Source organism: Canis aureus, chromosome 27 (genome assembly GCF_053574225.1).
Source record: "Canis aureus isolate CA01 chromosome 27, VMU_Caureus_v.1.0, whole genome shotgun sequence".
Classification (NCBI taxonomy): domain Eukaryota; kingdom Metazoa; phylum Chordata; class Mammalia; order Carnivora; family Canidae; genus Canis; species Canis aureus.
Window position 1 is genome coordinate 26,781,277 of NC_135637.1, and position 16,759 is coordinate 26,798,035.

General features: G+C 37.1%; 1 long non-coding RNA gene across 6 annotated transcripts in view; it reads right to left on the reverse strand.

The window, feature by feature from the left end:
* The window catches only part of LOC144299028 (uncharacterized), a 66,808-nt gene that overhangs the window by 20,372 nt on the left and 29,677 nt on the right, over nucleotides 1-16,759 (reverse strand). For 3 of the 6 annotated variants that reach the window (XR_013365848.1, XR_013365847.1, XR_013365843.1), the window contains exons 2-3: nucleotides 12,905-13,053; nucleotides 9,244-9,379 (exon numbers count right to left, since the gene is read on the reverse strand). This is a non-coding gene — a long non-coding RNA (uncharacterized LOC144299028). The remainder of the gene's footprint in view (nucleotides 1-9,243; nucleotides 9,380-12,904; nucleotides 13,054-16,759) is intronic. The other 3 variants (XR_013365846.1, XR_013365845.1, XR_013365844.1) reach the window with 1 other exon arrangement.

Genomic DNA, 16,759 nt, shown 5'->3' on the forward strand with positions numbered 1-16,759 from the left:
GCCATTTGAATGTCTTCTTTACAAAAATATTTATTCAAATCCCTGATCATTTTTAAAGTTGGAAAAAACACACAAAGTGGTTTTTGTGTGTGTGTGTGTGCTATTGAATTGTTTATACGTTTTGGATACTAACTTTTATCAGACACATTTGCAAATATTTTTTCCCATTTTATAGGTTGCCTTTTCATTTTGTTGATTGTTTCTTTTGTTATACAGAAAGTTTTTTTTTCTTTTTTTTTTTTTTTTTTTTAATTTATTTTATGATAGTCACAGAGAGAGAGAGAGAGAGAGAGAGGCAGAGACACAGGCAGAGGGAGAAGCAGGCTCCATGCACCGGGAGCCCGACGTGGGATTCGATCCCGGGTCTCCAGGATCGTGCCCTGGGCCAAAGGCAGGCGCCAAACCGCTGCGCCACCCAGGGATCCCAGAAAGTTTTTAATTTGATATAGTCTCACTTATTTTTACCCTTGTTGTGTTTTTGGTGTCATATCCAAAAAAAAAAAAAAAAAATCATTGCCAAGACTATTATCATGGAGCTAGTCAAGACTAGCCCCTATATTTTCTTCTGGAAGTTTTATGGTTTCAGACCTTATGTTTATGTCTTTAATCCATTTTAACTTAATTTTTATGAGTGATTAAGAGAGGGGTCCAATTTCATTTTCCAGTTTTCTCAGTACCATTTATTAAAGAGACTATCTTTTCCCCATTAAGTATTCTTGGCTCCCTTGTCAAATATCAGTTGACTACATATAAGAGTTTATTTCTGGGCTCTCAATTCTGATCCATGGGACTATGTTTCTATTTTTATACCACTACCATGGTGTTTTGATCACTACAGCTTTGTAGTATAATTTGAAATCAGGAATTGTGATTTTTAGGATTGCTTCTATTTCTGTGAAAATTACCATTGGAATTTTGATAGAGATTTCATTGAATCTATAGATGGCTTTGTGTAATATGAACATTTTAACCATATTAACTCTATGAACATGGGATATTTATTTATAAATAAATATTTTTAATAAATAATATTAATTTTTTAATAAAAATATTTATATATATTTTTATATTTATCATTTATTTGTGCCTACTTAAATTTCTTTCATCAAAGCCTTACGGTGTTCAGTGTATAGATCTTTCACCTCCTTGGTCTAATCTATTCCTAAGTATTTTATTGTTTTTGATGCTATTGTGAATAGGATTGTTTCCTTTTACAGACATTTCAGTGTTAGTGTATAGAAACACAACTGATTTCTGCATGCTGATTTTGTATATTTCAACTTTACTGAATTCATTGATTACTTCTAACAGATTTTTGGTGGAATTTTTGGAATTTTCTATATAAGATTATATCATCTGCAAACAAAGACAATTTTACTTCTTCCTTTCAAATTTGTGTTTATTTTTTATTTCTTTACTTTGCCTGATTACTCTGGCTAGGACTTCTAGTATTATGTCAGATAGGAATGGGAAGTGCGGGCACCACTGTATTGTTCTTGTAGAAAAAAAAAGCTTTCAACATTTGACCACTGAGTATGATGTTAGTTGTGGGTTTATCATATGTGGCCTTTATTATGTTAAGGCATGTTCCTTCTATACCCAGTTGGTTGAGGGGTTTTATGATGAAAAATGTATTTTGTCACATGCTTTTTTCTGCATCTAAGGAGATGATCAATTGTCTAAGAGTATTCTCTAGGGGCTCTCAGACTGCAGCCAAGTGTAGCTAGAGCTAGTTCACAGGCTGCTGCAAGGTACAAGGCCAGGACTGAGGTTTATATATGTATTACCTAATGTACAGATGGGCAGGACTCCTCCCAGGTCCTTTGGTGTACAGTGCTGGATCCCATATCTCCCATAAAGGCATTTTTTTTCCATGGATGGATGCTGAATTAGTTTTGGGAGGATGTACGAAAATGAAGGACATCTTATTTCACCATGATGCCAATGTCACTCCCCTATATATTTAATAATATATTTTACCTCACTTGACACTGATAAATGATACGATCTATGTGACTCACAATTGCCTAGAGACTCTCTGATTGGTTTCTCTTAGCTTTACACCCTCCTAGATCTGTTCAGGCATACCACTACCCTTTATCCCAGACTTATTTCCTTCTTACAACTTCTTGTATCTGGCTTATGGCATACCAGATTGATCTGTTCTTAGGAATAGGCCAAGCTACCTCTCTGTGTTCTCTAAAGTGGCTGCTCTTTCTAAACCAAAAGCTCTACAAAAGCAGATATTACATGTAACATTATTCTATAGATTAAATTCCTTAGGGGAGCGTGGCTGGCTCAGTCAGTAGCACAAGCAAGTCTCGATCTTAGAGTTGTCAAGCCCCATGCTGGGTGCAGAGATTACTTTAAAAAATTAAAAATTAAAAACAAATTCTTATATCTGCACAAGCTCTTGAAGATCCCCCCCTCTTAAAGATTTACTTATCCATGTCAGAGAGAAAGAGAGCAAGTACGAATTAGAGGAAGGGCAGGAGAGAATCTTCAAGCAGGCTCTCCATTGAGTGTGGAGCCCGATGCAGGGCTTGATCCCATAGCCCATGAAATCATAACCCGAGCTGAAACCAAGAGTTGGACACTTAACTGACTGAGCCACCCAGGTGCCCCAAGGCCCTTCCTTGTTACTAATGACTTATTACTGTTATATATAATCTTCCTGTTTCATACCTGGAGAGCCCTCATTATTCACTGATCCACTAATTCTTGGTGTGCCTACTTGCGTTTTAGCAGTGTCAAACTAAAGGATCAAGATATCTTCCAAACAAAAAGAATTATCTCCTTCTGTTGGATCTAGGCCCTAAGGCATTCTCCTGCTCACCGATGAACTCAAGGATATTTTCCTATGTTTATTGGTCATTGTGAATTGGTCATTTTTATTCTTATCTTTGCCCATTTTTATTGGGTTGTCTTAGTTTTATTGGATTATTAAAAATAATATATTGGAGTTACTCCTTATTAAGTATAATGTAATCCCAGGCTGTCACTTGTTTAAACTTTATTTTTTTAATGGTATCTTCATCAGTTACTAAGGTATTGTTTCTAGCCTTAAACCCATCCTTTTACATTCTGCTCTGCAATGCTGGGACTGATATTCTGCAAAACTACAGCTCTCTTTTTAGCCAGCTGGCTTCCTGACAAATCCCACCAATAGCACTAGAGAGAGACAAGAATACAAGAGTAGGGAAAAGGGAGTTGCTCCTTCCTGATTTGCCTGCTACTCTGTCAGTGTTGCTCTAGGATTGGTTCTTTACCATGAAGGTAGCACTCAGTTCGTTTCCAAGCTCGTGTAGCAATCTCAGAATGAGACTTATTACATCTCTTAAAGGTACCAGCCAGGTAATACTCTGTGATAGACAGTACAATATCAAAGATCTCCATGTCCTAATCACTGGAAGCTGTTCAATATGGTATCTTATAGTGCAAAAGGGAATTTGCGGATATGATTAAGTTAAAAACCTTGAGATGGGAGATTATTCTGAATAACCTGGGTAGGTGGGCCCAATGTAATCACAAGGGTCCTTAAAAAGGGAAGGAGGGGGATCCCTGGGTGGTGCCGTGGTTTGGCACCTGCCTTTGGCCCAGGGCGCGATCCCGGAGACCCGGGATCGAATCCCACATTGGGCTCCCGGTGCATGGAGCCTGCTTCTCCCTCTGCCTATGTCTCTGCCTCTCTCTCTCTCTCTCTCTCTCTCTCTCTGTGACTATCATAAATAAAAAAAAATAAAAATAAAAATAAAAAAGGGAAGGAGGAGGCAGAAAGGTCGGTGTCACAGTGGTGTTATGTATGAAGAATACAAATGGCCATTGCTGGCTTTGAAAATGAAGGAAGGAGTCATAAACCAATGTGGGCATCCTTTAGAAGCTGGAAAAAACAAGGAAATGTATTCTTCCAATGAGCCTCCAGAAAGCATATGGCCCTGCTGACATCTTGATTTTTTTGCTTAGTGAAATCAATGTCAATCTGTGTTAAACTTCTAACCTATACAACAGTAAGAGAATAAATCTGTTTTAAGCCATGAAATGTGTGGCAATTTCTGGTGATTTGTTACAATAGCAAAAGAAAACTAATACATACTCTAACATCAGAGGTCTAGGTTCCAGCTCTTGTTGGGACCTCTTCCAAGCTTCTAGGTACCCATAACTCCAAACTCTTTCCTTGTTTTCCCAGCTCTATGGGTGGTAGCTGTTTCCTGTGGGCACTATTTCCATAACACTTCAGGGTTTCCCCTCTGCCTTTTGAGACTTTCATACTTTTTTAATGAACCACCTGGAATGAGTTCTTCCTGTTAAAATAATTAGTATGGTTGCTGTTTTTCTGACTGATCCAGTATCTACTACAAAGCTTTGCTACTTTTATTATAATCACATCTCTTAGAATTTTCCTCCTTTATGCCTTCCAGGTTTTGTGATTTACCTAAGAATTTTTCTATTCCAAGATTTTTTTAATTTCATTTTTTCCAATTATATATATAGGTATAGCTCTATATTTTATACTCCCCTTTGAGCAAGGGCCGGGTGTGGGGCTTGATCCCAGGATGATGGGATCATGACCTGAGCCAAAGGCAGACGCTTAAACAGTTGAACCACCCAGGCACCCCTAACATTTTTTTTAAGATTTATTATTTATTTGTTTGTTTATTTATTTATTTATTTATTTATTTATTTATTTATTTATGAGACAGAGAGTGGGTTGGGGGATGGGCAGAGGGAGAGGGAGAGAAGCCCAAGCAGACTCTGTACTGAGCACAGAACTGGACTAGGGCTTGAACTCATGACCCTGAGATAATGACCTGAGCTGAAACCAAAAGTAAGATGCTTAACCGACTGTACCACCTAGGTGCCCCGGGGCCCATTCTTGATTTCGGCTTACATCATGGTCTCCAGGTCTTGGGATTGAGCCCTGAGCTGGGTTCCATCCTTAACAGGGAGTCTGCTTCAGGATTCTCTTTCTCCTTCTGCCCCAGTCCCTGCTCACTTGGCTGTCTCTAAAATAAATAAATATATCTTAAAAGAAGTCCCTCTGTTGTTTTTTGTAAGTTTGTCAATGATTTTTGAAAAAAAATTTCTTTATCAACTTAGTGAAGTTTCTTTCTATTCCCTAAGGGCACCTAGTTCTAATCTGGTTACACCATTAATCACTGGCTTTGAGGATGACATGGTCCCTACTGGACCTCAGTTTCTTTATCCACTACGTGCTGGGTACCATTATCTCACAAAACAAAGTAAGTGTTAATATTTGTCATCACTGAAGTGCTTTACATAGAGGAATGCAATGATTAGATCTGTGCTTCAGAAAAATCATTCAGGCTGCAGTATGAAAAATGGTTGGCTCTTTCTTCTCATCCATATTTGTCAAGAATTTTACCAATCTTTTAAAAGGCCAGTTCAAATTTTCCTTCTTCCATGAGTCTCCTCTCTATCATACCCAACTTCTTATTCAGAATTCTCCTATTTCTCCCCATAAAACCCAGAGCTACTTAGTGCAAGTGTCAAAAGGGAAGCCACCCCAAATGGGCCACTTTGGCATGAGTTACTTTGAGTTAAAAAGTGATCAAAACCCAGCAGGTTCAGGAAAAGCTCTTTACCTCCCCCCTCAAACTGCGTAAAAAGAATTTAGATCAAGGACCTGCTGCTCCAGGAAGAGAGATAGGCTATTATCATAGGTAACTACATTATTAAATGAACTAGGTCTGGCAGACAGAGAGGAACCCAGTAAGGCCTATTTGATCAAAGTCCTCTACATCCCATTGTTTCCCAGTGGCCCAGCAACCATTTATTTACCAAACATTTACTCATTTTCATCTTCCTGCAAATTACATTCCTTCCCTTTGAAGTCCCAGACCCCCTATCCCTTTATCCTTAGTTCAGAACGACATATATACTTCATTCTGCCTGATTGTCTTGGAGTTTTATATTTGAGTAAATTCCTGGTATATATGAAATTAAATTTGATTTTCTCCTGTAACCTATCTCATATCAATTTGATTTTTAGTCCAGCTAGGACAATGAAGGGTAGAGGAAATTCTTTCTCTCGGACAAATGCAAACCCCTTGAAATTTGGAATCAGGTTTTCATCCTCACATGCTCCACAGGGATAGGTCTATAGGAGGACTTAATAAATAAATGTGCGATTATCCATGTACTACAAAACCATTTTAGTAGGACAAAGAAGGAATAAGTGAGCCACTCAATACTTGTTTGGGATTCAAGCCTTCTTTTGATACGGAGTTTATTCTCAAGCTTCAAGATTAAGCACTGCAGGAGTGTTTTCCCCTAGCTCTGAAAGGTTCCAACCTGCCTGGAGTGCTGATGTTGAAGTGATCATCTGAGAAACAGGTCCTGAGGCCAGTCTGGTTTATTGTCACAGGCTTTAATAATAACCTGCAAGTCTGAAGCCTGAGAGCTTCCTTTTCACCTTGCACAATACACTGAGAGCTTTGCCTTCAATGGACTATTGATAGATGGGAATAAGTGACAATGACCTGTTCTTCTCTTTCCTTCTGGAAGTTTTACCCATTAAATTTATTTTTCCAAGATCTATGTAATTCAGCATTAAGGAAATAAAATGATTGTACTGAACACACTCTGCTGCCTGAAGATCAGTTCTCCTGTTTCATAATTTAAAATGACTTCTAGGAAAAAAGTCATATATACAAAATATCCATTATTATCTAAGAAAAGACTATAAATTTTCTATGACTTCTATAGTCTGTAACGAACAACGGGCCTAAGTAATCCAGAGATTTCCTAAATAATTTTATTTTTTATTTATTTTAAAGTTATTTATTTATTTATTTATTTATTTGAGACAGAGAGAGAGGCAGAGACACAGGCAGAGGGAGAAGCAGGCTCCATGCAGGGAGCCCGATGCAGGACTTGATCCCAGGTCTCCAGGATCCCGCCCTGGGCTGAAGGCGGTGTTAAACCACTGAGTCACCGGGGCTGCCTGCAAATAATTTAAGAAAAAGATTTTGCTAGGTATTTAAAAAATTATTCTCAGGGGTGCCAGCATGGCTCTGTTGATTAAACATCTGCCTTCTGCTTAGGTCATGATCCCAGGATCTTGGGATCAAGCCCAGGTCTAACTCCCTCCTCAGTAGAGAGGCTGCTACTCTCTCCCAGTGCACCCTCCCACCCCCCCCCCCACCTCCCCCCCACCCCCCATCCCAACACACACACTGCTTATGGTCTCTCTCACTCTCTCAAATAAATAAATAAAATCTTGGGACGCCTGGGTGGCTCAGTGGTTGAGCATTTGCCTTTGGCTCAGGGCGTGATCCTGGGATCTGGGATTGAGTCCCACACTGGGCTCCCTGCATGGAGCCTGCTTCTCCCTCTGCCTATGTCTCTGCTTCTCTCTGTGTGTGTCTATCGTGAATAAATAAATAGAGTTTTAAAAATTTTAATAAATAAATAATAAAAGATTATTCTGAAAACAAGCTACTGCCTCTGGGAGCATGGTGAGTGTGGTAAGCAGTCTCTCTGAGTGTGGTAATCAGACGGACTGAGGAGGGCCTTGAAATAACTCTCTGGGGTGATAGTAGCATTTTATAATTCAACATAGGATACCTATGTGAATATGTTTGTCAAAATTCACCAGAGAGTGAAATCACAATTTGTCCACTTCACTGGACATTATTTTTTTTTTTTAATTAACAGAAGTCCTTGTCTTCTACAGACAATTCTCATTCTCCTGACCTAATTTTTTTAAAGACTTAATTAAAAAAATTTTTTTTTAATTTAGAGTGGTTTTAGGTTCACAGCAAAACTGAGAGGAAGGCACAGAGATTTCCCAAACATCATTTGCCCTTGCACATGCACAGCCTTCCCTATTATCAATATCACTCACCTGAGTGGTACATTTGTAATAACTGATGAACCTAATATTGATACATGATAAACACTGAAAGTCTATGGTTTACATTAGGGTTCACTCTTGGTTTTGTAAATTCTATGGGCTTGGATAAATGTATAATGATGTGTATTTACCATAATAGTATCATATAGAATGTTTTCACTACTCTAAAAATCCTCTGTGCTCTACCTATTATTCACCATGCTGCTCCCACCCCATCCCCCACGCACCCCTTTGGCAAATGTTTCACTGTCCTCATAGTTTTGCCATATAGTTGAAATCATACAATATGAAGCTTTTTTTCGTTTGGCTTCTTTCACTTAATAGTATGCATTTAAGTTTCCCCATGTCTTTTCATGGCTTGACAGCTCATTTCCTTTTAGTGCTGAATAATATTCCATTGTTTGGATATACTACAATTCATTTAACCATTCACCTACTAAAGGGCATCTTGGTTGCTTCCAAGTTTTGGCAATTATGAATAAAGCTGCCGTAAACATCTGTGTGCAAGTTTTCATGTGGATATAAGTTTTTTTTGGTACATTGTATATGAATTTTACCTTTAAAAAAACCCTATAAGGGCAGTCCCGGTGGCGCAGCGGTTTAGCGCCGCCTGCAGCCCAGGGTGTGGTCGTGGAGACCAGGGATCGAGTCCCACATCAGGCTTCCTGCATGGAGCCTGCTTCTCCCTCTGTCTGTCTGTCTGTCTCTCTCTGTGTCATTCATGAATAAATAAATAAAATCTTAAAAAAAAAAGCCTTATAAGCAAATATTACACTCTAGTTAAATATATGCATGAAATGTTAAGGGGTGAGGTGTATTTATTATGTCTGCAAATTACTTTGAAATGCATCAAAAAATAAGATGATTTATGAAATGGATAGAGAGATTGATAAGTAGATATATATGTAATAATGCAACTATAGTAACATTAATTATAAAATCTAGGTATAAGTTTATGGGTATTTGTTATAAAATTCTTTCAACTTTCTAATATGTTTGAAATTTTTCATAATAAAATTTAGAAAAAATTCTGAAGTATAATGTCTCACTCCCTCACATTAGATGCATTTCAGAAAGTCAGCAGTATCTTGCTAACAGTCATCTGGCTGTATCCAGCAGCTCTAAACTGTAACTAAAAACACATAAGAAAGCAAGGGAGTGCCAAGTTAAGGTCCTTAATGAAGCACTTACTCTGGAAAGGACAGTGATGTGAACTGGTATGAGACAGCTATGGTTATTCAGTCACTGCCCAAAGGTGCTTCCCATACAGTCCCAGGGGGACCTGTTAGTTGAAAGATGAAACAAAGTCTCATTCTAGAAGCAAATTATGATGATAACTATGCTGAGGGTGGAGTAATTAAGGTTACCTTGAAATGGAGCTCAGCTCCTGCCATGCTCATGTGTTCCAGTGTTTTCATCTACCTGGCTGTTGGAATATGGCCTCCACACAGAGGGGCGGGGCAGAGAGGAAAAAAAATGATCTCATCTCCATAGCTATTGAACCTAGAAAATGTAGGGGAGGCAGGGGACAGAACTGTGAAATGAGAAAGATACTAATGAAGCTGTATAATAAGTAGTAGCTAAAATGAACCCCATTCTAAACTTGGATATTTCACTTCTTGTCTAGCGACATGCTAAAGAGGCAGCATAGGTGGCCAGGTCAGAGCAGCGGCTCCTAATGTATAGTGAATGGGGCACTCCAGGGGCTCTGAGACTCAGAGGATCATGAGGTCAAAACTATTATTATAAGCTGTGATTTGTCTTTCTACTCATTTTCTCCTATATGTGTACAGCAGTTTCTAAAAGGCTGCATACATGATATTTTAACAAATTAGTTGCAGAAGCAGGTTTGAGAATCCATCCAGCTATCTTCTTTAAGCCAGACATTAGGGATCCCTGGGTGGCGCAGTGGTTTAGCGCCTGCCTTTGGCCCAGGGAGTGATCCTGGAGACCCAGGATCGAATTCCATGTCGGGCTCCCGGTGCATGGAGCCTGCTTCTCCCTCTGCCTATGTCTATGCCTCTCTCTCTCTCTGTGACTATCATAAATAAATAAAAAATTTAAAAAAAAAGCCAGACATTAAAGAAAGTTGCAAAGATGTAAAACAATGTTGCCCCTATAATTTTTTTGTTTTAGAAAATAGTCATTTTTATAAAGATACTTTTAATATGTAATGAGTTATTATTTTTAAATGAGTTAATATCTAAAATTGCTCCATTTCAATTTCTAATATGTAAGATATTATAGATATAATTCACATAAACCAAGGCTCTTGGGTGTCCTCAGTAAATTTTTTTTTTTTATTATTTAAAATTATTTTTGGGGCACTTGGCTGGCTCAGTTGGTAGAGTGCAACTCTTGATCTCAGGGTTGTGAGTTCAAAGCCCCATGTTGGGTGGGGTGTAGAGATTAACTAAAATTAAAATCTAAAAAAAAAAAAAAAAAAAAAGAGGGTCTCCTGATTGGCTCAGTCAGTTAAGTGAATGACTTCAACTCAGGTCATGATCTCAGGGTCCTGGAATTGAGCCTGGGTGGAGCGCCACACTCAGCAGAGGGTCTGCTTGTCCCTCTTCCCCTGCTCCTCCCCCGCTAGTAATGTGCATGTGCTTTCTCCAATAAATAAATAAGATCTTAAAAAAATTAAAAATATTTTTTTACTAAGGTGTAATTTATATACACAAAACACACAAATATTAGACATGCAGCTTAATTTTTACATACATATATATCATGTAACTTCCACCTAGTTCAGGATATAGGCCATTTCCATCACATTGGAAGGACTCCTTGTTCCTCATTTAATCAATACCTAATTCACCAGAGGTAACCATTATTCTGATTTCTATCATCATATGAATGGAATCATATAGTATGTATCTTTTGTGACTTGCTTTTTCCTTTCAGCATAGTGTTTTTGAGATTCATACATATCATTCTGTGTATTAACAGTCTGTTCATTTTTATTATTGATGGTAGTAGTCCAGCAATATTCCAGCAGTATTCCAGGGCACATATGAACTACTTTTCTTGACCATATGCCTGCATGTGGAATTGTTGGATCTTACAGTACGTTTATGTTTGGAATTATAAAAAAATTGCCAAATAATAACGTATGAGAGTTCCAGCTATTCCATATCCTCAGCAACATTTGATAATGACTGTTTAACTTGTTTTTACCCATTCTGCTGAATGTGTTACTGTGGTTTTAATTTGCATTTCTTTGATATTATTCTGAATACCTTTAAATATGTTAATAGGCCACTTGAATATCCTTTCATGAACTGCTTGTTCAAATCTTTTGCTAATTTTAAAAACAAATGTCTTATTTATTGATTTGTAGTTCTTCATATATTCTGTATCTGAGTTCTTCAGTCTATTTACTTTCTTAATGATATCTTTTGATGATCAGATGTTCTTAATTTTAATTAAGTCCAATGTATCAATTTTCATTTTTTAGTTTAGTTTCATTTTGTGACTAGATTAAGAAATCTTTACCTATCCCAAGATCAGGAAAATATTCTTCTATGCTTTTATTTGGAAGTTGAATTGTTTTAGTTTTTTAATTTAATCTACGATATACTTGAATAAGAAATTTTGTGTATAGTTTGAGAGTCAAGCTTCATTTTTCTCCATATACATCCAGCTGTTACAACATCATTCACCTATGTAATTACACTGGCACCTCTCATAAAAATCAAGAGAGTACACATCTATGGATCTATTTATATACTATTCTGTTCCAGTAGTGTATTCAACTCTCCCTCTTCCAAAACTACAGCTTTATAGTAAATTTTGAAATACGCTAGTTACGTCCTCCAAGTTTGTTTGAAAACCAGTAACTTTTTACTTTAAAAATTTTTTTCTTTACCAAGATTTCTTGAGTATTCTAGGTCCTGGTGTGTCCAGATACATTTAGCTCAATCATTTTTTCAGAATAAAGGGGTCCTAGCCAAAAAGTTTGACAGCTATTAAAGATGGGCTCAAAACTATAAAACATTAAAAGACAAAAAGGAAAAGATCTGACTCTGTGTTAGGCAAAGTCTTCTTAGGGGATAAAAACAGAAACCATTAAAAACATTGATAAATTGTCTCTAAAAGAGAGAGTATTCATCAAAAATACTTTCAGGAAAATGAAAAGACAAAATACAGACTGGGAAATAATAATAGCAAAACACATTTAGGATAAAGGACTTGTATCTAGAACATTGTAAAGAATACTCATAATTCCATAAAAAGAAGACAAACTGCCCAATTAAAAAATGTATAATATATTTGAGCTACACCAAAGTAGATATAAAAATGGCAAGTAAGCATAAGATGCTCAGCATTACCAGTCATTAGGGAAATAGGAACTAAAAGCACAACGAGTTACCATTGTATACCTAATAAATGGCTAAAATTTTAAAAGATTGAAATATTAAGTGGTGGTGAGGATAAATAACAACTGAAAATCTCATACTTTAGTAGAAATGCAAAATGGCAAAGCCATTTGGAAAACCACTAGGCAATTTCATATAAATATACTCATACCATGTAACACAGCAATCCTGCTTTTAGGTATTTACTCAAGAGAAACAAAAACATATGTCTACACAATCACCTGAACACAAATGTTAACAGCAGCTTAATTCACATAACAGCCCCCAACTGGAAACAATCCAAATGTCCAACAATTGGTGAAAAGAAAAACAAATTGTGGTATATCCATACAATGGAATATTACTAGGTAATAAAAAGGAACAAACTACTGATACATGCAACAATATGGATCACAAAAGCACTGTGATAGGTAAAAAAAGAAAAAGAAAGAAAATAAAAGGCAAACACAAAAGAATACATATCATATAATTTCATTTATATGACATTTTGGAAAAGGCAGAATTATAGGGATAGAAAACAAATCAGTGATTGCCAGCGGCAGGGGATGGGGAGGGTGAAGAGACTTTCCTGAAAAGTAGCATGAGGAAAAGCTTCAGGGTGAAGGAAATGTTTTGTATCTTGATGTGGTAAACATGTGTCAAAACTCACCGAACCAGGATGCCTGGGTGGCTCAGCGGTTGAGTGTCTGCCTTCAACTGAGGGCATGATCCCGCAGTCCTGGGATCAAGTCCCACATCAGGCTCCCTGCATGGAGCCTGCTTCTCCCTCTGTCTGTGTCTCTGCCTCTCTGTGTGTGTCTCACATGAATAAACAAAACAAAACAAAAAACCTTATCAAACCATATAGTTATAGTGAATTTTATTGTATATGGATTATACTTCAACAAATCTAACTTTTAAAAATAATTTAATTTCAACAATTAAAACAAAACACAAAAAAGTATTCCCTTTAAGTATAATCTGATACAGAATGCAAAGAATAAGATACAGAATATGTTGGGTGAGGTAAACTGGAAGCAATAAGAAGGAAAAGAATATCTCCTATATGCATGATTTCTACCACTTAGATTTAGAAGGCTGGAGAGGGCCATGCTAAGGTTTAAGCCCAAGGCATGATCTTACTTATCTATGAGTTTTTGTACTTCCTTGCCCTTAGCAAATGATAGGCATCCATTAAACATTTGTTGAAATGAACTTGCTTGGTGCTGAGAGACATGTGGCCTTATTGCAGCAGTGGGTATGACAGATTGGCTAGCTCAACAGGAATTTTCCCCAGGACCTTCTCAGTTTCAAAAATGCACAAGAAGGATGCACTGAACTCAGAAAAAACTGTTACACTCATGGTTATGGTTTATTACAGTGAAAAGACACAGATTAGAATCAACAAAAGAAAGACACATAAGGCCAAGTTTAGGAGAAACCAGGGGCAAGCTTCTAGCTGTACTCTGCCAGTTTCACAGACAGCATTTAATTCTCCCAACAATGGTGTGTGACAACACATGCAAAGTGTTGCCAATCATGGTAGCTCACCTAAGCCTTGGTGTCTAGAATTTTTACTGGGAGTTAGTCACATAGGCATGCCTCACTTAACCTTAACTAACAGTATCCAGCCCCACATAGGTCAAACTGATACAGTGTGACCCAGGGTTTCAGGTACACAGAAACAAGTGTTCATCATAAGTCACATTGTTAACATGATCTATCTGGTCAAACTGATACAATGTGACCCAAGGCTTTAGGCATACAAAAGCACTCTTACTAGGCAGGATATTCCAAAAGCTCAGAGATTATATTCCAAGAGCTGGTGAAAGGCCAGTCCTTTCTTTAGAATGTGTAGGACTGGAATAATGCATACCTGCTGTGTTAATACTCAGGGGATGGACTATATCAAGATTTTAAAATCAGAGTTCATGAATAGGACTGATGAATATACATACAACTCTCCCAAAATTTGTATTTTGTATTTTATGTATATGTATTCTTTTCCTAGAGGGAAGTTTCAGTTTTTATCAGATCACCAAAGATCCCACAACTCAAAAAAGTGCTGACATCACTCCAGAATCTGGAGTGACGTCAGCAAGATGGTGGAATAGGAAGCCCCAGATCTTGTTCCCCCACAGAGACACTGACTTAACAATAATTTATGGTCCAGAAAGCCTTTCCGAGAACTACAGAAACTAGTTAAAAAGTGACAGTACCCCAGGCAAGCACAAAGCCAAGAACAGTTGCACTGAAGTGGATAAGAAAAAGCCATTACATTTCACTGACAATAGCCCTTACTCCAAGCCAGTATAGCATGGTGTGATCAAGAGAAAACACCCAACTTACAGCTTCTTCTTTGGGAGGTAAAGGGATGAGTAGAATATGTGTTCAATATTCTGGCTTTTGAGGGTTTGCCTGTGGGATTGGTTTCTGTCTTGCCTGACTTAGAATGCTGATAGGGATCTGGCATATTCTGGATGCCTGAAGCCACTGAGGACAAAGGAGAACTCAGTGACTTGTTGCAGCAAAAGAGTACCTGCAGTACCACAGAAAGACATAAGAGAGAACTTAAATGGCTGAAAAAGAAAACAACAAATCTCTCTAATTGGGAAATTGCATGTGTAAACTCAAAGAATATGCATCCCCAGAAAAGGCTTGTAAAGCCCCTGGAGTCTCTACCTGAGCTGATTGGTGATGTTCTTCCCTGTATAAAACAAATCCAAAAGACTAGAAGAGGTGGCTGTTGTTTTTCAAATGCTCAAATCTTAGCAAAAAATTTACAAGACATATAAAGAAACAGGAAGTGTGGCCTAATCAGTGGAACAAAATAAGTCTCCTGAAGCCAACCTAAAACAATGGAGATCTATTAATTACCTGACAAAGAATTCAAAACAAAAGTCTTAAGGAACTCAATGAGTTACAAGAGAACACAGATAACTAAATGAAGTCAGAAAAGTAATAAACAAAGTGAGAATATCAACAAAGAAATGCAAAGTACAAAAAAGAACCAAACAAATTCTGGAGCAAAAGAATAACAAATAAAAAATTCATTAAAGGAGTTTAACATTAAACATGATCAAATAGAAGAAAGAATCAGTGAATTTGGAGATAGATCACTTGAAATTGAGTCAGGAACTAACTTACTTACTTACTTTCTTTCTTTCTAATTGAAGGGGGAAAAGAAAGTAAAAAGAACCTAAGGGACTTATGGAATACCACTAAACAGGGTAATATATGCATTATGGTAGTCCTAAAAGGGAAAAGTTGAGGGAAGAACAGAGTTTATTCTAAGAAATAATGACAGAAACTTCCCAAATCTGAAGAAGGAACTGTACATGCAAATTTATGAAGCTCAAAGGACTCCAACAAAGATGAACTCAAAGAGGTCCACACATAGAAACGTAACCAAACTGTCCAAAGTCAAAGACTAGGAGAAAATCTTGAATGCAGCAAGAGAAAAATCATGAACAAGGAAGTTCACATAAGAGTATCAGCAGATTTCTCAACAGAAGACCTGCAGGCCAGAAGGGTGTGGAAAGATATATTCAAAGTACTGAAAGAGACGGACACTGAGGGGGGCACTTGACGGGATGAGTACTGGGTGTTATACTATATGTTGGCAAATCGAACTCCAATTAAAAAAAAAAGTACTGGAAGAAAACAACTGTCAAATGAGAATATTATATCTGAAAACTCTCCTTCAAAAGTGTAGGAATAAGAAAAAATTCCCAGATAAATAAAAACTAAGAAAATTCATCACCACTAGACCTGCCTTATAAGAAATTCTAAAGGGAGGGGCACCTGGGTGGCTCAGTCAGTTAAATATTCAACTCTTAGTTTTGGCTCTTACAACCGTGAGATCAAGCACCATATTGGGGTGCTTAGCATGGAGTTGGCTTAGGATTTTCTCCATCTCCTTCAGCCCCTTACCAAACTTGTGCTCTCTCTCTCTCTTAAATAAATAAATCTTTTTAAAAAAGGAAATACTAAAGGGAGTTAGTTTTTCCAGTTGAAACAAAATGATGTGAGACAGCAAAATAAAAACACAAAAATATAAAATTCTCTGGTAAAGGTAGATATATAGACAAATACAAAATCCTGTAATACTGTAATGGGGATGTGTACTCACTTTTAATTCTGGTACATAATTTAAAAGGTAAAAGTATAAAATATCACTGTAACTACAAAACTGTTAATGGGCATAAAACAGAAAAAGACATAATTGATGATATAAAAAACAGAACAGAGAAGGAGGTAAAGGAAGAGAGCTCTTGTACATGATTGTAGTAATTAGTTTAAAATAGATTGTTATAACTATAAGATGACCTATACAATCCCCAAGGTTACGATAAAGAAAACACCTACAGAAGATACACAAAAGAAAATGAGACAGGAGTCAAAGAATATCACTACAAAAAAATAAATGAAATACAATAGAAGGCAGCAAAAGAAGAAAAGAGAGACAAATAATTACAAGGTATGTAGAAGACAATTAAGTAGGGACGCATGAGTGGCTCAGTTG